Source organism: Idiotropiscis lumnitzeri, chromosome 15 (assembly GCF_059441095.1).
Source record: "Idiotropiscis lumnitzeri isolate Australia: NSW breed Sydney's pygmy pipehorse chromosome 15, RoL_Ilum_1.0, whole genome shotgun sequence".
Taxonomy (NCBI): Eukaryota; Metazoa; Chordata; class Actinopteri; order Syngnathiformes; family Syngnathidae; genus Idiotropiscis; species Idiotropiscis lumnitzeri.
Window position 1 is genome coordinate 11,894,297 of NC_142405.1, and position 23,714 is coordinate 11,918,010.

Below are 23,714 nucleotides of genomic sequence, written 5' to 3' on the forward strand. Positions count from 1 at the left end.
CAGATGTTAGCATTTTTAATTCATGGACTTATTTTACCTGCCTCTATTAGACAAGAACACCTGGCTGAGTGGCGCTTTAGTTTCGTTGAACTTCAAATGGACTTCAATGTTTATCGCGAAAACTGAGAGGAAACACAGCTGCGCATTCCTCTGATTGATGGAAGAAATGCAAGCCTTCATGAAATAATTCACATCTGAATCATCAGTCTCGCTATGGTGAGTTGAGCCGCAGGTATTTCCATATATAAATATAGAGGCCTTGTTAGTATATAACATAATATTTACATGAATAAGCATTTTCCAGATGCCTCCAGAATTGGACTCATAGTTGTTGGTTTACAGCAGGGGTGGGCAACCTTTTTGATTGGCGGGCCACAATGGGTCCTAAAATTTGACAGAGGGGCCACGGACCAGAAGCAGATGGATTGAGTGTTTTGGTAACCCCACCTCATCTGAGAAAAAAACCCAAAAAACATTTCATTTTAAATGAAAGTGAACAAAAGCATTACAACTAAATATGTGTCTTTGACACACCACAGTATTTAGAGAATAAAACATGAACAAGGTTTATTCATTTAATTATTTTCAAGCTCAGCAGGCCGGATCAAAACGTTTAACGGGCCGCTTGTGGCCCCTGGGCCGTAGTTTGCCCACGCCTGGTCTACAGGCAGTGAACTGGACCCGTTCATACGACTCCATGATTTTTGCATATGTGATGAGCAGGATTCGCACATGGATTCTTAACTCATTTCGCTTGCATGTCATGTGACTGAGATAATTAGCATCTTGACTTGCATCAACTGCAATTTTTATTTTTATTTTTAAATCGGTGAGACCTGCCACGGACCGGTCCAATGTGGCCTGCAGCACGGTACCGATCAACGGGCCGGTGGTTGGTGACCACTGGTCTACAGCATCTGCTTCCGACTTTGTTTAAATGTGAAACCAATTTCTTTTCACTATTTGATGACATCATCCACTTGTATTGACTCCCAGTCGGGAAGTGCTCAACCATAACTAGGTAGATAGAACTGCACCTACAGTGCACACACAAGTGGTAATGATCAGCATTTTCCGTTTTTTTTTTCCCACTTCTATTTTCAGCACCTTGTCTTTTTTGTAATTATGCATGCAAATTACAGTTGGTATGAAAATGCGCCCCTCCTTGGAAATTTCAATATTAATGAAGGTATGCATATGTGTGTACACCTGAGATGAGCAGTGACCGCAGTGACAGTGGCTCCGAACATGATCATTGCCTGGCCGCCTAAGCAGAGAGCAACCATCTGCAAGCTCGGCTTACCCCGAACTCTCGCTGCTTAAGATGCAGAAAGCTTCGTCTTCAGCAAGGTCACCGCTTGTTTTCCCTCTCACTTCAGAGCAGAGCAACTAGCTAATGTGACAAACTGCTCTTGATGCCTGATGACGTTGAATGTATTTGTGTGAGTGCGGGAAAGGCAAAAAGAACGAAAGAAAATGACACCACTAAAGCTGGAAGGGAAGAAGAGATGGATGTTTCCTCCACCATCGTAGTTTTATGTCTCTCTCCTCTGATCCATGCATGGCTATTTCCCATCATGGATGCAAGTGCACATGCTCACTGCTGATGGCATTCAGTGATTGCTAGTGGAGACACTGACCTGGAAAGAGATGACCAGGCTCCAACTCCCAAATGAGCGCGTTGTTGTGCGTGTGCGCGCGTGTGTGTGCGTGTGTGTGTTCTCTTTTATTAGCCTCTTTTTCTCAGTCTCTTCCTGAGTAAGGATTCATTTCCAAATAGGTTTTTGTCTCACTTTCTTTGTGAATTCTAATTTCCCCCTGGAATTGAAGAAAAGCCTTTGACTTGCCTTTCCACAAACTCACATGCAAATTAAGTTTTCGTACACAATTTACACTCGTTCCTTTAGGCTTTGTTGACGAGGAGTGTTTCGAATAGTTAGGCCCTCTTATGTAGAATATTAGGATATTTATAAATGAGGTTGTGTCCAAACGTTTTCCTTCAAGATCCGAATAGAGAAATTGAAGAATGCTTTGACATTGTTTGACTTTATAAAACAAGCAAAAATCAATCGAAAAAAAAAATGTGTCTTTATTTTTATTTTTTTTGTTGTTTTCATTTGTTTGTTTTTTTGTCACCAGTTAACAGGGATAAGACAAACAGTTTAGGGTTTTTCAAGATTTGGACATAGCCCATTACTGTATCCGGCTAGAATAGATCCGCCTCTGCCCTGTGCAGATATCCATATTCTGAACCAAAGAAAATAAAATAAGATTAAATTGTAATGCTTAAATGACGATCTGAATGTGTCACCACTCAGGCCTTTACGAGGACAGCAGATAATGGAGGAGAACATTGTTGCTTCTCAAACTGAAATATCTTAATTCATGAGGCATTAAAAAAGCCAAATTTTGTCACTGTTTTAGTTGTAAATAATTTCTTTGTATATCGAGAAAGGCTCAAAATCAAATGTATTAGTAGTAGTCGTTATCAAGTGCCACGCACCCATGTGGGCTGAAAAAACGGGCCGCAAATGGCCCCCGGGCTGTAGTTTGGACACCACTGATGAAATAAATAAAATGGATCAATGTAGTGTGTTATTGTAACACTACAAACCACAAAAATAAATTTCCTCCCTGTCAGTGTCAAACAAAATTCTTCATTTTCTAACTGATTACAGATCTGTTGCCTTAATTAAATCGTGTTCAAATGAATAAAAATGCCACATCCCCATTATTAGTTGTTGCCAAGGAGGGTGCTGATGGCCAATAGTTGGTTTGAATGACTAATTATTGCTTGTGGCATCACAGAAAAAGACTGTATTGGCCACTTGACTGTGAATTGACCCTTTGATGCGGAATCCAAGCGCTCTGTGTTCCACAAGCACGCCACTCAAGTACACACACACACACACACACCCCGGCATGCACACACACTGGCAAACTTGATGCAAATGGAGGTAAAAGGATGACAATTCAGACACATATTGACCCATATTTGCGAACAGCCAACAACTGGCATATTGCTGTGTTTTGTGCACCCAAGAAGAGACGCTTTAGTGCATAATCATCAAAGCAACATCCACACTATGAATTCTTATATTTCATTATTCACAAAAGTCTTCACCACCCATTGCTCAAATATTAAACTATATAGTTCAAAGGAGCCTTTTGTTAGATTGCTTGAAGTCAGATAACCGTGACTGCCTCAACTAATACTTTCTAACATATCGTGCCAGCAATTTGCACCTTGACATCTTATTCTCGTAATTTATATTGACATTCTGATTGACAACGACACCTCACTCATCAGCCTCAGACACGCAGCCCCCTCTTAAAAAAAAACAACAACAACTTTGCATTGCCTCTGCCAAAGCTGCTGATTGCTCCACTTGAGCAGCACTGATATGTGGCTCACACTGCCCCCAATAGGTTCCAGGATGTATTGCAACTCAGCCTGCTTGTGCCAGCTGCAGCAGCATCAGCAACACTCGTGACTTCCCCACTGTGGGATGACGCAAAGCTCCAGTGGCGGGATTGAACAGCATTCTTCCAACAGATCATCTGATGTTTTAATGATAGCTTTTGGATTCATCTCAGAAGTCGGTCCAAATAGCCCCATAGGTGATCATAGATGGATAAAGACGTAATGATGGTGAATACTGTTTCTATATGATTTCATTAAGCCATAGAGGGAGCTCTCTCTTCTGAAGGGAATGTTATTTATTATTCTATGCATCATCAATAGATAGATAGATAGATAGATAGATCCTATCTCTTTTACTTTTACTTAATTGAATCAGCACTTTTACCAATCTTTTACAGTATGAGTACCTGTACTGCCACTCCAGTACTGTGAGGACAGACTGAGTGATTTAGCTAACTCTGACAGACAGACACCAGATAAACGGTTTAGTCTATTACATTATTTTAGATTGTATATGAGCGTAGAGCTTAGGCAGTCACTTACTCATTTCATTGCAAAGCTCCCGCAAACTTGCACGGTGAAATGAAATTACCCTCACTAGAATTCTTTCCGATCATTCATCATCATCATCATCATCATCAACACAGCTTTCATTCATTCACCTATTGGAGGGATATGTGTGTGTATGTGGCAGAGAGGGAGAGAGAGCGAGAGAGAGAGAGATAGAGAGAGAGAGAGAGGACGTACGTGTTAATGTGATATGACTTGGCTGGCCTGGCTTACCATAAAGCAAACAGCCATGATCCATCAAAACACACACACACACACACACGCACACTCGCACACTCGCCATCTTGATCTGAACACAATCCAGCAGAGGCTGCCAACAGCAAAGGTCGAACTGCAATCATTCATTAGCCGCCCCCTGTAGACTCCCCCCCCCCCACCCTCACGCACGCACACGCACGCACACAAACGTACATATTTGGACTTGTATGCACAACTGTCATGCATCTGTTTCCCCACATGTTATTAAAATATATCTGCAGAGCTTGATGACCAAAGTAAGCGAGTTTATTAAATTCCCATTGGCAGTATGCAATAATTTACCCCTCATTACTTTACTTTACCTTCATTACTTAGCTAATGAATTGGGGGCTGGTCCCCTCTTAATCTTAATTATTTGTTTTATAAGACATATTGGACAATTCTTTACTTCCACCTTGTGAGAACATTTTGAATTATGATACTTTTGAGTTATAATCTGAAATTTCTAGGGGCAGAGCTAAATAAATAGCCTGTAGTTTGCAACAATGAATAAGAAAGAGAGTGGGAAACTCCAACTTTAATCTAATTTCAGGAGGCACATCTTAAATTGAGCGTCAAAGAGTAGTTTTTAATTATTTTATTTTTTATTTACTTTAAAAACCGTCAATACATTGTAAAGATATTATCATACATAGAATCAGAATTTAATGGTACTGATCAGTGGTCATGGCAAATATCAATAACTCTTAATTGGACAATGTTTATTTATTTTTCTCTCTGAGAGGGGAAAAAAAACTAAATTGAGGCACAAACCAAGGTCCGTAAAAGCCTGGAAGATCGGCTATAGTTTGGTTTGGAGGAACTTGACCGCTTTGATTTCAGGCTCATCAAACATATTAGCGATATGAAGTGCAACAGAGACTGTGAGCCAGGCCTTGTCGGCGGCGTGACCTCTGACATCACTAATGTTCCTCTGGATGAATTCTGACACATTCATTTAAATGCATTCTTCATCCCATTTTCTTTGGCGCTTGTCCTCATTGGGTTCACGGGTAGGGTCAAGCCTATCCGAGCAGCTTTTGGACTCGACGAATTACGCCCTCAACTGGTCGCAAAACAATTGCAGGGCACGTATGGACAGCGAGTCATTTTGTGCTCATGTTCACATATCCAGAGACGTCGTACTCAAATATATGTCCTAAAGTGCCACAAATAAAATTTTCAGTGATTAAAGAACCATTTATCACGGCTGTTTACGTAGTGAAACATTAAAATGCTGTCAGCTGTAGGATAGATTTTAAAATTCTACTACCGGAGTATAAATCAATGAATGTTTTATGGTGGGTTCGGATTACATTAAAGAAATTCTAATGTTATATAAACCCGGTGGGGCTCGGGTGTCTGCAGACTCGGGTCAATTAGCAGAGCAAACATGGTGCATCATTAGTTGGCTGTTATGCTGCACTCAAATTGAATAAGTTGCCAAAAGTAGTGAAGCATAAATGCTATCAAATCCAAATGAGAAACTTTGTTCGTTTGCCATAGCTATGATTAAGATATTTCAATGCACGTTTAAGAATTTTTTACTTGTTTGTGACATCAGCCAAATGGATGAAAATCGGGGGTAGAAAAACACTGTTTCAGTTTTATCTGAAGGTAGACAACATCTGGATGAACACTAGGTTGACTTTAGTGCTTTTTGTCGCCTACTCCAACGCTGGTTCCAATTCACGGCATAAATTGATCAATATATTTTTGGGGAAAGCGGTACCTGCCGAGAAGCCGCTCTCAATGAATAGATCAACACGCTCTTTGAAAACGCACTCCCAGTCGGGCACATTGGTCCTCCAAATCCTCTAATAGAGCAAGATAAGCCATGTGTTCAAATTGTTCTTTTGGTTGGCCGTTAATGCTTTAACACCACCGAACATGCGTGTTTTTGGAATGTGGGAGGAAGTCCTTAATGAAAAGTGGAAGTGGCTAAATGTAAACTTAACACAGGAAGACCGAAGCCAACATTCAAACCGAATCTCAAAACTGTGACGCTGATGTGCTAACCGTTACCTTGCACCTTTCATTTTAAAACTAATAACAGATGGAGAATGCCAAGAGGCAACAACAGGCCAAAGGAAATTGTTGGGATGCGAGACAGCAGGCAAACATTTGCTGAGTCATAGGAAAGAATAAAGATTTGTCTCACACGCAGCAAAACACAAAGAAAAGACTGGTCGGGAAAATACCAAGATAGATTTGCGATTGAGGGGCCGAGCGTGTCTGTTTGCTGAGTCCTCTTGTTTCAGAGTGATTAGTCAAAGCACTGAGTTTGACACAATGAGATCAACCCAGCTGAGGAGAAGGCATACATTACTATTCTAGGCCATCATGCACACTCTCTCACACGTACACGTGCACACACACACACACACTCAATGAGGCACAAATAAAAGTATATGTGTGCCGACAGAGATTTACAGTGATGAAAAAGCTTATTAGGGCATGCAGGTGCTTTTTCACGAGCACACACGAGCGCATTCTGTTCTGTTTCACTTTGCCTTTGTCCTGTACCTTTTATCTGCTCCGTTCAGCCCATCCCAGGCACACATTCACTCTTACACTCCCTGCATTGGCTGCCTCCTCCATACTCGTCATCCCTTTGTTTCCATCCGGGAGCAACATTCATCCTCTTCACCCTCCCGATTGCCATCAACACTTTCACCTCCTCTTTCCAAAAACCTTTGTCACCGCTTTTACACATACTGCCCCATCCTTCCCCTCCTCCTTCCGCCTTTGCTTACTCGTTTCTTATCACGGTTAACAGCCTACTTTTTGTGAATTTCCCCCTCCCTCTGTTTGTTTTCGTGCCTCCTCTCCTAGTCGGCCTCCCCAACCCCTTTGTAATTTTGCTTAGATAAAAGGGCAGCACAGTGTTTTAAGTTCACATTAAGTTCAAGCCCCAGAGGAGGAAGTACTGTATGTATGTGATGTTTTCCAAGTTTAGCAGACTCTCCAGTGAAAAGGACATACATACACAAGTCTTACCTTTAGTGGGTGTTTAAGATAGACCTATTGTTAGCCAGTATGTCGAATTGAAAAAAAAATAACCAATCATCATCACTATCTATTAAAATAATTAATTTGCTTGCAATGTGTATGATAAACAGCAAAAATGGCCTTGCAAGTGTATCTGCAATTAAATCCACACTATTCCCTTCTTCGGCCATTGCGGTTTAAAAAGAAAGAATATATTTTACATTTTGCTATTTCCGCATAGCGCTGCCCCCTCACAAGTCAGTATCCAATCACAAGCCACGTTCATCACCTTCAACGTGAGTCCAGCGAGAAGGCCTTACTGTCATCAACTCGTGATCTGATTGGCTATCACAACTGCCTATCAACGGTAAAAGCCCCCTAACTCCTACAGAACAGAGGCCCGCATGATTGTATCTGAAGGCCTTGGATTAATAGTACGTGTTGGTATTATGAAGATTGCCTGGCAACACGAGCAAGCTGAATTCTGATTGGATAAAAACCCTTTAAATTCAACGCAAGGATATAATACGACATCAATGTGAAGAATATAATCAGGATTTCTTGATTATGTTAGGCCAGCAGAGAAGGCCTTGAAGGCTTTGACCGCCCACCACTGCGAAAACCGCTTTCTGAGCAACTAAGTGTGTGCTTCTGATTGGCGAGCCAATGATATTGGTGTTTGTGTGTGTCTCAGTGCCGCAGAAGAATGTATGGATTTAAGCTGCCTCAGTGCCTAAGTGGGCCACTTAAAATAGCTCCTCGAGCCTTGCATCAAAGGCCGTCTACTGTAAATTACCACGTGTTGTGTACACACACTTGACTGCAGTTTGTGTACATTACATACCTTCGTGCATGACAGCTTGTGTGCATTAATGCCCGTGCACATGATCTTATCTAGTGTCAGGTGTTCTTCACTAGTATCAGTGCAGGGTAGTGGAAGAAACGGCAGGATGCTCACCGAGCAGAAGTTACTCCACCTGACACAAATCAAGCACATTAAAAAAGGACATTGTTCAAATGTTTTTCTTGAGGAGAGGCAGAAAAGAAAACAAAGCTACTTAAGATGAGTAAAAGGTGATGAGAAGAACTGTTCATTTCTAGCAGTGTACAATTGTATTCTATGAGGTCACACCTGGGACTTTACTTGACGTGTCTTGAATTAATCCAATGAGCATGGTTTAAGTCAAGCGGGTGGCGTGGGAGCTGCATCGGAAAACCGTTCGTCAGTAACGTCTCTTTTTTTAACATTTTGCATTGTTAATTATTCTCAGTGCAAAATTCGATTTAGTGAAGCAAAATTAAATCGCCCCCCCCCCCCGTCCTCCAGCGCATGTGTGTGAACAATTATTGATGCATATGAGTTTGCAAAGTAAGCATGGATGAGCAGCTAGCTTTTTTTTTCTTTTTTCAGAGCACTGAATGCACTAAACAGGTCTTTGTAGAAAGTGAGGATGTTCGCCGTAAGTGGCGCTTTGCAATTCCAGTGGTCTGTCTTGCATCCCTGTCAAAGCGGAGTGAATTTCTCACATCGTTGTCGCTCGCATATCTGCTCTTGTGGACTTCTTTAGAGCCTTGTTTGAGAGTACAAAAGCCTTTTTTTCACAATGTTGTGAAGATAGTATGCCTATTGTGACAAATTATTTTTTCAAGGTGATGACTCAGCTGTTTTGGCAGGGATCCTTTTATCAAGGCAAGTCCCAAAGGGCTTCAAACATCCACAGCTGACTAAGATCAGTGACATCACCTGTTCTTGAAATCTTGAGAAAAACGTTAAAAAGCGCCAGAGATAGAGGGATCTACTCCCCAAGAAAACTAGGTTGCAATAGATGCCAAGTGGGCTCGGTCGTGGGAGTAAGATGCTCTTTCAATTGCCCACGTCAAAGTCACGACAGACTACATATTCCGCAAGGCGAGATCCCTCAGTTTATCTGTACTTTACGTGTGCCAATGTCACGCATGGACCTCAGCGAGCTTATTTCTTTGTCTGCGTGTTTAGACTCATTTTTACCAGTGCAAAATCCAGGAAATAACCAAAAGAACGAAAAACTCCACCCAAATGCACATTGAGATTGCGCTTTGCACTAGACTTGCTCTCTGCACAAAAATCGGGCCCTCTGAGTCACCAAGACACCAACGTGTTGCAAATGTTTGGGACCTTATATTTTGTAAGTCACTTCTAATTGTTCCCACAGTATTTTTCCATCATGGTTTGGTATGTTGTTGATAATTCATGTATTTGTGAGCTGCATAGGAATAAATATTAACAATGTGTATCGCTTAAAGTAAACGATAAAAAAAGAAAGTGGGTCTCATTGAAGTGATGATTCTGTGCAAAGTTAAAAACTAAAATTGCCACAATTTAGGATAAAGAAGAAAAAAAAGAACTAAGTGGGCTGATGGATCGTAAACAACAGACGGTCAGTAACCGTGCAGCTGTGTTGATGCTTGTGCTGTCAACTGTGTCATATCCAAACTTTCCCAGAAGGCCCTTTGCATCTTGGGACAATAGTGGTGCCAGCCCCGTCTGGTTTGACCAGGGCACCGCTGCATTTAATTCATGGAAGAAAAATCACTCCCACAGAGCGGAAGATTCATGAACTCTCATTCAATTGAACATATTGTGCTCCCAAGTGACTGTATTCTTATCCGTACTTTTTTTCAAATGGATTAATGTAGTTTCCTTATGTGCAATGTGATGAAAGTTTTGCTAAATTCTGCTCTTATTTTGGATCCTCTTGAAAAAAGGTTTTCTCATAGTTCAATTCTGCTCTTTTAATTGTTTGAACCTCAAAACAGTTCTTTCTATCACACCGAGTAATTCAAAAAAATACTGTGCTGCAACCTAAAATAAAATAAATAAATAAATCCAAATAATGCCTGAAGATGTTGGATTGTTTTTTTCTGTAACAGTCAACTAGTTTTATTTTATTAACAACAACTGGATAGTGAAAGGGCGGCACGGTGGGCGACTCGTTAGCACGATGGCCTCACAGTGAGAGACAGCATCGGTCGTGGGTTCAATCCCGGCTCCGGTCTTCCTGTGTGGAGTTTGCATGTTCTCCCCGTGCCTGCGTGGGTTTCCTCCGAGTACTCCGGTTTCCTCCCACATTCCAAAAACATGCACGGCATGTCGATTGAACACTCTAAAATTGCCCCTAGGTATGAGTGTGAGCGCGGATGGTTGTTCGTCTCTGTGTGCCCTGCGATTGGCTGGCGACCAGTTCAGGGTGTCCCCCGCCTACTGCCCGAAGAAAGCTGGGATAGGCTCCAGCGCCCCCCGCGACCCTAGTGAGGAGAAGCGGCATTGAAAATGGATGGATGGATATATACAGGCCCGACTATGCAGACATCAAGAAGTATGCAGACAACAACACAGTTTTTATGATTTTGTCTTTACATGGCACCACAATGCATTAAGGGTAGAAAACCTGATGCTCATCTTCACTATAAAGCGTAAACAGTGGACAGTGTTAGTAAATCTTCCCAAACTAAAACGGTTCAAGACATCAAAACAATATGCTGGAAATGATGTGACCACAAACGCACAATGCTTCTCGACACAACACAAGAGTCAGCAAAATCGCTCACCGGATACAAGATGGGTGAGTCACATATCAACGCTCACTTGAAATGTGCACATAATCGTGATGGGGTTGACACCCGTGATATTACGCGGAGGAACGTGCAACCTTATAAATTAAACGTCATTGTATTACAGGACGCCATCAACACTTTTTTTATGCGGACATCCATTTTTTTTTCCGCATGCTTGTGTGCGATTGAGAGTATGTGCTGGTGGCTCAGTGCATCATTTTCATTCGGCCATATGCCAAATCCTGAAATTAAATATATTTGCATAGGTGTGGCAATTAATTGTATACAAACAGTGGGGTTGTTTTGATGCCATAATGAATTTTCTTTCAAGGCTGATGACAGCTTGAACGTTGGGCAGTCAAGGTTTATATAAAATTAATGTACAGGTGACAGCATTTTTTTTTTTACTAAATAAGGGTCATCACATTGCACAATACCAATCACAAGATGGAAGCAGATAAATGGAACATCTGCTTTTGGGTCGGCAGGATGACTATATTTCCCACAAGCAGATGCCGCCAGGATGATTTGAGCTGTCTTCCATCTGGCGTTGGTAAGACATGCATTTGGAGCGATATGCTTCAACCTGCACATCCACAGTCGGGTCGAAAAACCAAGAAAGTTGAATCGTGCCTGTTTGTGAAAACAATGTATGTGTTGAATGCGTATCTGGCTACAATGGAGAAAATCAGGAATTAATTAGGAGGGGCACATTTCTGCAGCCTTACCTCCAAATTGCATAATGAAATTTAGGTAATATTAAAAAAAATTCAGTTTTGGAGAATAAAAACAAGGAAATTTAATAGGATATCAAAGAAAAGTACAGTAGAGTAATAACCTCATCAAAGACAATAATCATATTTTGTGGGATTTAATTTTTAAAATTTTATTCATGACATTGATGGTCAAGCATATCACTTGTTGGACCACCGAAAAGAGAATAATCAAAGCCCGTGTAAGGTTTTATGGAGCCGGAGGAAAGGAGACTGCTGTAGCGCAAACACAGTGGCGCCGAGAGTCTTTCAGTCAGTTGTAAAATGGTAATAATCGTAAGGAAAAATAAGAGTGCGCACCCCATCACCGAGTGTTGAATTCCTCACATCCCTCATGGGAGCAATTCTCTAATACGCACGCTCTATTCATCTCAGGAAGACGCACCTGTGACGTGTGCACATCAACCACTTTAGAAATTGACTGTAAATTCCATTTGCAGTTCTATGGTCATCGACATATTTTGCATGGTCTGTGGAATAAGTAACAACAGGGGCAAAAAGTGAGCTATGGGGACATATAGATTGGAGTGTCTGATTGCAAACTGCGAGACTGTCAGAGCTTTGACTTCAGAAGTTCAACTTTGCTGCAGTGATAGAAAGCTGATATCGATCCCTCATTATACCGTACCCAACCCAACATGCAAAGCACATGCAGGTTACACTGTAAAGAAAAAAAGTGGGTGAAGTCAAAATTGAAAGTTTTGGTTTGTACATTTGTTGCGCTAATTAACATTGTTGTCAGAAATGCCTTTAACACCCCCACAGCCCCCGCCCACATGGAAAATGCAAATTGTGTCTTTTAAAGTGTGGACACCGGATTCAAACGCCCCAAGTGAGAACTGTGAGCCCGACCTGCAAGCCAATCATCCACAGTGATGGCCAAGTAAAGTGTCTTTAGCCCAGTGGGTGGGCAAACGTTTTGAATGGCGGGCCACAATGGGTTCTGTTTTGGGAACCTCACCTCATCGGAGAAAAAAAATACATTGAATTTTAAATAAAAGTGAAGAAAAGCATCACAACAATATATATGTCTTTGCAAAACCACAGCATTTAGAAAATAAAACATTAACAAGGTTTATTCATTTCGTTTTTTTCAAGTTCAGCGGGCCGGATTAAAACGTTTGACGGGCCGCTTGCGGCCCCCGGGCCGTAGTTTGCCCACACCTGCTTTAGCCCTTACTAGCGAAATAATGGTAATTTGGTAATGTGGCTGACTTGTTTCCGCGTAACACGAGATGTGTGTTGGAATTTGTGTTGTTCAGGAGCGTTCCTGAGTGTGTGTGTGCGTGGATCCTGTGTATGTGTTGTACATGGCTTTCAGAACCAGCCGCCAGTGGCAGTGTCACAAAAGATCACATCAGGAATGGGGTGAAGGAGAAGGAAGGGAAGAGGAGCAAACAGAGTGGCTGGGGAAAAAAGGAAGTGTTTGAGGTTGGTTTGCAGACACCATTTTTGTCTCACACCTCTACACGGTTGCTTTTTGTCACACCTCAAAAGATCACCCGAATCTCCTTACCTGTTTGCGTGCCTCACTAGAAAAAGCAGTTTCCAGTGCTCATATGGCACATTTGGTCTGTATTTTGAGTTCATTTGCTCACTTGAAGGAAATAGTTTAAATTGTAAATGCTTATTGTCTTATAATTACAACGGACGCATCTTCTGGCCTCTGGATACAATTATTTATTTTTTGTCTCTCCGGATATTTGATGTTTAGATGCATCGGACTCTGTTCAACTTTCTGGAGGAACTTTGTTTGAGCAGTAGTTGGCCAAAGGGGAAGAAGGAAATGAGGCAATGGATGAGGTGGAAGATCAACAGAGATGAGAGGATGAGACAAGAGTATGGCGAGGCGGGCGAGAGCAAGCGGTGGGAACAATGCTGAGAGGTTCGAGAAAGGGAGAGCAGATGAGGGATGACAAACGCATGATAGGTCAACGTGACATCGAGGGATGACAATCGGGGAGCCATTTAAGAATAACGCCGGCCAAAGGAGCGCAAAGCAAGCAAAGGTGATATTAGGTAAGTCAGGAAAAAAAAAAATAATTCTAAATTATATCAAATGTTATTGCTACTATAATACAATTTCCTCAGAGCAGAGGATGGCCTTCAACAGTGAGTCAAAAAAAAAATCAAATAAATGACGATGGCGATGAGCAAAAACTAAAAATAACTAGAGATGTCAAGATAATTCTTGTTGGGGTTTTTTTTTTGCCCATTAGGGGACTTTTTGTTTCCTCCATTAAAAGTTTCGACTACATGGTGCGTCCCTGTATGGCAAAGTGAGGAGGCACATATTACATTAATGTCGTCAACCAAAGAGCCATTTGAAACGTTTCACAAAGGATTCCACGGGAGTAACCAACTATTTGGACTTCTACAATGAAGGTCATTTGCCTTTTTTTTTTTTTTTTTGTCTTTTAATAAATGTTTCATCAGACACTAAAATCGTCAAATTCAATTCTAACAATTGAGTTAGAATAACATAATGCAATCGAAAGAAATAATCTGGTTTTAATTCTCTGAATTGTTCCTTGATGAAGTGGCTCGGAGGAGCAAGCGAATGAGGCCTCGTCACAATTTGCTTCACTTTGCTACATCCAATACGGCCGATGTGCTCGAGAAGGTGGCTTTGTACATTTATTGTAAATGTTTGTGATCTTTCTTGCTTGCAATTGTCAAAAAGGGCATCAAAGCACTGGCCGTCCTTGAGGATGGACCGACAAAATAGAGTAAAGAGACCATCTCAGTTTTTTTATATTGTCACATAACAACCAGATTGAGGTTGACGTCATTTATAAATTCATCACAAACCTATATGTCCGCAAAATTTTGGGTGAAAGTGTACATTTGGAATAATTTTGTACATGTGTTGCATGTGTATGTGTGCGTGTGTCTCTCAACCTTACGAAGGCAGAGAGCAAAATCTGGTGTTGTTTTTAACCATTGCTCGACAGCAGAATCACTGTTGACAGACACAGAAAAGAGAGATTTCTTTTGGGATTACTGCTGGCAGAACTGCACAAACACAAACAGATCACAAACAGCTGTCAAGTGAAATCTTAAAAAAAGAAAGCATTAGGAGTTCATCACCAGTATATGTTTACACATACGCAGGTGTTTGTTTTTTTCGACATGGTCCACGTGCTCAAATAAGCGCTGATGACACCACTGACATAAAAAAAAAAAATTGTGAAGCACATTCCAAATGGAAAACATATTCATTCATTCACACTTTGGCCGAAAGTGAGGTTCGTTTAATAGTTATTATTATTAATTACTATAACACAGCATCGATGTTCATATAAAGTAATTGTTGTAGAATTGTGAGGGAATAAAGATGGTAGGCCATTTCCTACTTTTCTTCCTAACGTGAACTATTCAACTTTATTTTTTTTTAATGTATCTATTTTGTTGCTCTTTTTCTATGTTGTGCCATTCCCACACATTTTGAAAAAAATGAATAATCAATCAAGTTCATCAATATACTGAGCGAGTTCAATTCTAACCTATATACAAACCCGACAAAAAAGATTTGAAGAAAAAAAAACACAACAATGGCCCAATATGGAAAATGTATTTACTTCCATGATTTGTTTAATTGAACCTAGCAGTGCATTTTATTGAAGAAAATTTGCCTATTACAAATACAAATTATAAATAAAATATGGCGGTGTAAGTAGGGCTGCTCTATTCTTATTCTAGTCCTTATTCTAGTCATTAAAATATGGATCCCCACTTCTAAACGCTTAATGGTATATTAATAATAATAAATAATAAATAATAAATAATAAATAATAAATAATAAATAATAAATAATAAATAATAAATAATAAATAATAAATAATAAATAATAAATAATAGAAAATATATATAGAAATATATATAAAAAAAATATATATAAAAATATATATAAAAATATAGAAAAATATATGAAAATATATTAAAAAATATCAAAATATACACAAATATATAAAAATAATAAAAACAATGCTACATGCAATAGTGTGTAAAACTTTGACAGTTGGTTAAGTACACGAGTATGAGACTCACAGTATAAAATGAGATGTAAATATACGTATGCAAAATTTGCCTAGAACAAGCTGAATTATTGTTGTATTGCACTGGAGAGGGGAGCTCTCTAATCTCGTTGCACACTTGAGTACAATGACAATAAAGGGATTTCTGATTCTGATTCTGATTCTGATTCTGAATCACATTACATTTGTTCATTTATTACAGCATGCACAAGCACATTTCTCCTCATCAGCCTCTTGTCCTCCCATTGAGCATCCCATCATGCCAGCCCTCTTTTATTCGCAAGCATCTCTGGAAGGAGGAGGCTTGTGGATGAAAAGATAATCTCTCTACCATGGCTCAGTTTTTTTTTCCCTTCTTACCAATGCGCTCTTTTCTACTTGCCCTCTATCCCTCTTTCCTATGCAGTGCTTGGACGCTTGGAAGTGATGTGACGAGCATCGAAATGTCTACGATCTCTTAACCGAGAGTTAACTGTTTGAAGAGGCAAATCAATGATTGTGTGTTCACTTGGAATAAAAAAAAAAAATACCAACGCAGCAAATGCGAGAGAGTGAGTTCACTCCAAAGTGGGCAGAGCGAATGTCTCCGTCACTGACATCGTCTTCATCATCGCGCCTTTGTTCTCTTGACTCTCCCCTGCAAGGTCACGCACTTTCACTTGCGGTTCACGAGAGCTGAATGCAAATGATATAGAATGCCTAATCACCACCATGTTCACCTTTGATTTATTCATGTCACAATTTGTTTTGGAATTCCAGAAATTACCTAAAAAGATACAATAAAAAGAGCTTCGCTTCATATTCTTTCTCATTAAGGACCAGTACGCACGCTCGGTGAACCGATGAGTGTCAATGTGAATATCTAAAATATATAAATTACGCGGAATCAAATTGTCACTCAAGAGCTCAGCGGCAGTGTAATAATCATAAGCAGCTAACAGCAGAGCTTGAACTGCAAAGCAAATTACACTATCCATTCTCATTGTCAGTGACTTATTGCATAACGCGCACACGCTCAGACACACAAATAGTGGCACAGACTCACGCACATTAAGATCCTCTTTCAGAATGATTGTCAATTGTGATGCGATAGGAAACTAGAACTGTCAGAATCACTCACACGCCTATAGATCTGGAAACACAGTAGCCACTTTAATCAGAATCAGAATCATCTTTATCAGCAGAGTATGTTGAGGAACGTACAAGGAATTTGTCTCTGGTAGTTTCCAGTCGGCAAAGCACCAGGACTAAAAATATACTTTTAGGACATAAACGCATAGGAGCAGAGTCCTTGACCGATGTAAGAGTACCAATGGGTCGGTAATGCTGACACAATGACGATTATGCAAATGACACACTACTCAAGTACCTTACATTGTCTAGTAGTGTGAAATACTGATCAATAGAAGTTATGTAAATTGTCTCAGCAGTGATTTGCAAAATTGGAAAAAATTGGCAAAAGTCACTGCCAGTCTGATGTTTATAAAATTAATGGCAAAAGGCAAAAAATTTTTGGAATGTCTGCGTTTAGTTGAATTTGAGCAATTTTATTTCATCAAGTGGTTGCGCAGAAAAAAAATTAGACCTAGTCAAAAAATGTGGATCTGGATCCCGTTGATTTTAAGTTGTATCCACTAAAAATAATACATTTAATAAATTACACGGAAAGTTTTTTCTGGGTTGTTTTAGTTTGTATCATTCGATGGTTCCTGACATTCAAAACACAACTGCTTTAATTATTTCAAAATGTTATTTCTTGACTTCACCAACTCACTTTTATTTTAGAATTTCAACTTGATCATATATGCTAATTTCCCTCTTTTTGTTTTTTAATTACCATTTTTTTACTGTTTCATTTATATTACTTTTCTCAATGGTAGCATTTTCCCTTTTTTTCAGTTTTAAGAATTCCAAGCATTTCTATATAATCTGGATGGCCCTCTTTCAACTCGCTCAACGGAGATTAATCTTTGTCAAATTTCAACTCAAATAACCATAACGTTCTGTTCCGCAACCAATGACATAACCTCCCATGGAAGAGGGAGCTTTATGTTCTCTTCAATTCATTACTGTCAGCACTCTTCATTTTATATGATCGGGAAGTGTGTAGGTCAAATACAAGAGGAAAAGGAAATACGTTGTCTTGGGAAAAGCGTCTACGGGGCCCTCAGGCTGAAAAGGATTTGCAGGTCCTTTTTCATTGAAATTGATTATATAAGACTTCATAAATGAACCGCGAATGAGCGGCAGGCATACACAAAGGTGGTGATTTGTGAGGTCATAAAGAGGAAATGTCAATTGCACGCTTCATTCTACTTTTAGACCTGCATCGGCCCTCTTCATCTGCATCGTTAATGGTTGGTGGATGTTTTTGCCAAACGATAAATAGATGCTAAGAGACACACTACCTTCGAACAAAAACAGCCTTAACTTCAATGATACCGATTGTTACCAATGTTACACATCTTGGTTGCCTCATTGCATACTGTAGCATCTCCGGCGTGCAATTCCAATTCAATTAATTCCCAGTCCTTATGTAGTTCATTTAAGTTCCTTTATCAGGGGTTTTAATACAATGTAATGTGTTCGCACTTGCAGTAATGATCTGTTTCCAAAATGGCTTTTCGGGATTATGTGGATGAAATGCGGCCTTTTTGCAGCACAGTACGTCAAGCCTTTGAAAATTCTGCTTGAATGGTTTCACATTATCCCCAAAATTGCTTCTGCGGTGCGTGCGTATTTGTCAAATGGCAATGCGTAGAAGTGGAAGCCGAGGCAGAGGCCAGCGTGGAAGGGAACATCAGACAGATGTTAGAAATGAAGTTGTGCACGCAGCAAAGTGGAAAGTTGTACCATCTTTTTGGCAGATGCTATCTTTAAAATGACACAGTCGGACAATCCAGCTGTGAAAGTGGGAATGAATGTTTACATCACTGCGTATTCATAAAATATTACTTTTTTGTAGTTGTTAAAAGCTATTTGTGTAACTTTGTACGCGCAGCGGATTTGTTTTAAATCTGCTGGGATTTTGTAGTTTTATAAATTGCTTTTTTAGAAGACAATCAGAGTGAAGTCGTTAGAGAAGTTGCTGCTTGGTTGAGTAATGTGCATGTTGGCTTGTATTATGCACCATGAGATGAGCATGTTACTCGATTATTTTGACGATACTCATTACGTTCTAATGCTGAGTATACACCAGCTCTCAGTGGGTAGGTAGGGAACATTTTCTCACTTTTTTTTAATTAATTGAGTCACAAAATATACTTATCTGTTTAATTACTATTAGAGTTGGGGGCTTGTGATAGTATTTAACATTTTTTTTAAGCTAATTCAAATATCATATTTAGAATTACATTCTAACAGTTTATTTATAAAATGATATTTCACAGATATTTTGGTTTTCATAATGGCATTTCTTATATTGGCATATATATACCCCAAAATTAATCGTATAACTAATAGCGGATCAGAGACTAATAAAATTAAAATTTTAACTTTGGTGTATTAGTTTCGCCTTAATGAGTAATAATGAAAATGTCGTCTAGGCAAGCACTGATGATCTAATGTGCCAACTTGTCTCATAGTTGACAATTGGTAACTTCTGAGAGTTCATCCAACGGTTGTTTTGGTGAAGGTCGCTATACTGCAGCGAGCTTATAAGAAACAATTAAGTACCTAAACCAGATCCTTGGAGGATTCCCAATTAAAGAAGAAATATTATGCCATTTTTTTCACAAATTAAAACAATCTCGCTGGTCAAAATACTCCAAGGATCAGGAATGTCAGAATAGGTTGACAACCACTGCTCAACCCGACCACATTTCGGTTGTGTTGAATATGAAAGAATTGCCAGTAAACTGTTGGGAAATGACTTTTACATATCCCGGCTTTTGATTACTTACATAACAACTGTCTCCACTACCAACTGTCTATCACCAAATCTCCGTTGACTAAACTGCACCATTAGGCAAGGTGAATGTGTATTATTGTTTGTTTACGTTTCTCCCAATGTCTCGTGGGCAAAGCCAAACTCAACATGTTTGCTCGCACTTGCACACAAGTGTTCACATGCTCACGCGGTCATCAACAGTGAATGAAAGTGACAAGGCTGTAATTTTAGCTCTGCTGACTCGATGGGGATCTCTCCTTCTCCCCCGTACCCCTCTGGTTTATGATCACAGGGTGGTCTACGTCAACCTCTGCCCTCAGCAAAGTCTGTTTGTTTGTGTGTTTCCCATGTCGCTTCTCCCTGGGTCGGGTCAGAAGGTCTTCACATCATGCTTGGGGTGTGAGTGCTTAATTTATTCAAAACTCGATTTCCAAACGCGTCATTGTTATTCAGGCGTCACTTGGCTGTCTTTTCGTCACATGAGAACTTGTTTTTGTGTGTGTGTGTTCGTGTCAACATGTTTGATCAAATTGAATCCAATTCAATATCTCGTGGTGCATTATAATCACTACAAGGGCACTTTTGAGCTGTGAATTCAACTTTTTTTTTTTAAGTATTCAGCTATTAGAGATCATCATGGCAGATATGGTGACAGTTGATATTAGGATTACACTTATTGTAACTTCCAAAAAAAATTGTTTACACATACAGCATTGTACATTTACCGTGCCAGAAAATAAAATAGGGAACCCCACACACAGACAACCTGACTCAAATAGTCACTGAGTGTATTGTATCATTGAACATTGAATAAACACCACACCTCAAATAGGCACCTCCTTTTTTACCCTTTAAAAGTAGAATTTAAGGAGCATCCTGGAGCGAAAATTACGCAGAAAAAAAGCAGCAAAAAACATTGGAACATTGACCTGAAAATTTTAGCACTGAAAAAACAAAACAAAAGTACACTCTGATGACTGCTGACAGGGAGAGAGCATTCCTTGCTGCAGGGGGAGGAAGAAGGTTAGTAAGGAGTCGGAGAGAAAGGTTCTGAGTGAATTTACACGATTCCATGCCAGACTAAGAAAACCTTGGGTTCTCTAGAAAAATTATTCTGAAGTGACATCTGATTTTGGAACGAGTAAAATCATTTGTATTGTTATAATACATATTGTTTGTCATGATCTGTATTTGTTTTCATGTTTTTTCCTTGTGTTTTGGAGTGTCTCATTATGTTCATTGTGTCCACCTGTGTTGGTCCTTCCAATCCTTTGTGTGTTCTCCAGGTGCTCCTCGTTGTCTCGTCAATTTGTCGGTGCATTGTCCGTGTCAGATGTCCCTGTCAGTGTCCACGTCTGTTTTCTTCCTGCCTGTCTCGCCAAGTCAAGTTAAGTTAAGTCAAGTCATCGTTTTTCGTTGGTCCCTGTTGTTTTTTTATAAATATTGTAGTTTTTCTCCCAGTTCCTTGTTTCCCTTTTTTGATGTCATCAATTAAATACTCTTTAAGTGTCCTCTGCCTCGCTTCCCTGCTTTTTTGGGTCTTCCTCTTCCTCAACCTCCACGCCAACTAACTGACATTGTTTTGACAGGTCGAACTCAGCTGCACCTCTACAAAACAGACCTCAAATTCACATAGTCAAAAAAAAAAATGAACAATGAAACTATTGTAATGCTCTTGCAGACATCTGGGCAAGGAGAGTCACATTTGCTGATACACTCTCAGGTTTCTAATGTTCTGATGCAAACAGTTAAAAGAACAAATGGAAAATAAGAATACTCACAGGGTGCTGCTGCAGGTCACAACAACTCAACTCCAGCCCCTCACATCATATATATACTGGAGTACATAAAATAATTACACTTCACAAAACTAGGTTATTTCTGTGTGTGGTTTTGTTTTTAAAAACATAATAATCGTGCTTTGGAGGGCTGGAATGGAGAATGGCTTTTCAATCAATTTCACGCAGGAAAAATGGATTTGATTTATGATTAAATTAAAGTTATGAGCCACAGTAGCATTATTTAGTTATATGGAAAATTATTATTTTACCCCTTGCACACACACACACACACAATGCACAATTTATATAAGAGTGTCAAAAAATAAAATAAACATTTAAGCGCATAAAATAATGTATTATGGAAAATTTATTGAACACTGCACTCCACAAATAATATTGGAGGTAAGTAGGTTTTTAAACTGTTTCCATGTTGGTTTAATTCCACTAAACGCAAAACAATTGCAGTGGAACATCATTTATTTCTTAATGGGAAATAATCTTTTCACTTATTATAGATTTTGTGTGACCTTTGCAAATTAGAAAAAGGCGCTGGAAAGAATGTCACAAATGAATAGAAATTGACATATTTAATGACTTTTTAATGGCTTCATTCACAATGCACATCTTGGGCATTTGCAGGACTAATTTAATACTCTCCTCTTTTATCTGAATTCATAAAAATTGTTCTGATGAGATGAAATTGTTTTTCAGATAAAAAGGTTTTCCCAAAGTGAGACACTTGAGTATAATCTAAAGTGGGGCCCATCTTCACTATAAGCAATATCTAATTTAACCTCCAGTTTCGAAAGCGGATTTTTTGTTTTTTTACAGCTTGGTTTGTAAAATATTTTGTAGAAGTCATTGATTAAGCACAGTCAAATAAAATCCGGTAAAAGCCTTTTGCTCTTTTAAGGGGATGCTGCTTTTGGACTATGTTGAGATATTAAAAAATAAAAAAGTCTTTCTTAGTTTCTTTGCATTATAGAGGTGATCTGTGGATCTTATGTAACATATACATCGGAACATAACATTTAATTCCGTACACAATTTGCATGTCTGCATAAGTGTGTTTGCATTTGTATGTGTGTCCCTCCCTGCTCAGGCCACAGTTGTGTTTGTGTGGCACTAAATAATGACTCTGTCTGAGCCGCATGCCTTCTGGGCTCTCCTGCCCCCTTACAAACACATACACGCACGCACACACACACACGTACACAAATACTCGCATACTCGCCGCACTGGGTATGGCTGGCTGATTCCTAAATGTCAGATGACTTCTCTCCTGCAACATTATTTGTTGGGTCCAGTTTATTTTTCCCTTTCTTCTTTTCAGGATAAAGTAACTTGAATGAATCACTTGTTTGTGACTACAGTTTTCTGAGAGATGGAGAAAATGTTTTATTTATTATTTTTGTTAGACCAAAATATCCAGTCAACGGAACGGCTATATTTGTTTTAATGTCAAGTTACTTTTTTTTTTTTTTTTTAAATCAGGAATCCCATCTTATCATGAAAGTATTACTTATCTAGCGTTCTGACATTTAATTAGGTACTTTTTTTTTATTTATTTTTTTTACTTTTCTCACCTCCATATGCACCGTTCATCATTTTCACAACCCTCCATGCAAGGAAAATGACAGCTGCTATTCTTTTTACAAGCACACATTCACCTCCACCACCCACAGTTCCTCAGTGGTGAGGAGATAACATTATGGACACTGGATTACTTTCTTTACAGAGCCTCTCAGCTCCTGCTGCACCTCCTGCTCTTCCACAGCCAGATAATAACTCCTGATAACTTTCTTATTAAAGCTGCACTGAACACATATTGGTGTAGTCTAAATTGGGTGGACCATCCGCGCTCGCCCATGATGATTTATACAAAAGGACACAGAAGGGACAAGTAATATCATGCCTATTTCAGCAGCTGACAGCTTGGTAAATTGCATATTTACATACACTTTATATATCACTCAAAGATGGTGTAGAAAAAAAGTTGTTTCATATGCATAGCGCGTAGTTTGTTTATTTTTTTATAGAAGGGAGAATTTTTTATTTTTTTTTAGTTTTGGATTTTATACCTCCAAACAAGCATAATTTTACATATATTAACATGAGAAATGTGCATTGGCAGTTTTACAGCATGACAAATGCCTTGCATAGACCAATAGACCATAGCCAGGTAAAATATAATCTACTTGTGGTTGTTCTATTCTGTCTTTAATATGTTTTTACAGAGTTCCAATTTTTCTCATTCTTCTTAGCTTGTCATAAACGGTAGCGTTTGAGCCATTTCTATGTTGATTTTTATGTTTTGTATTTAAACCTCAACACCACTTGGGGCAGCGTGGTGTTAATTAGCCACAGGTCTACATAATCAATAAGATGATGTGACCCGATTGTTGTTAGTGGGAAAGG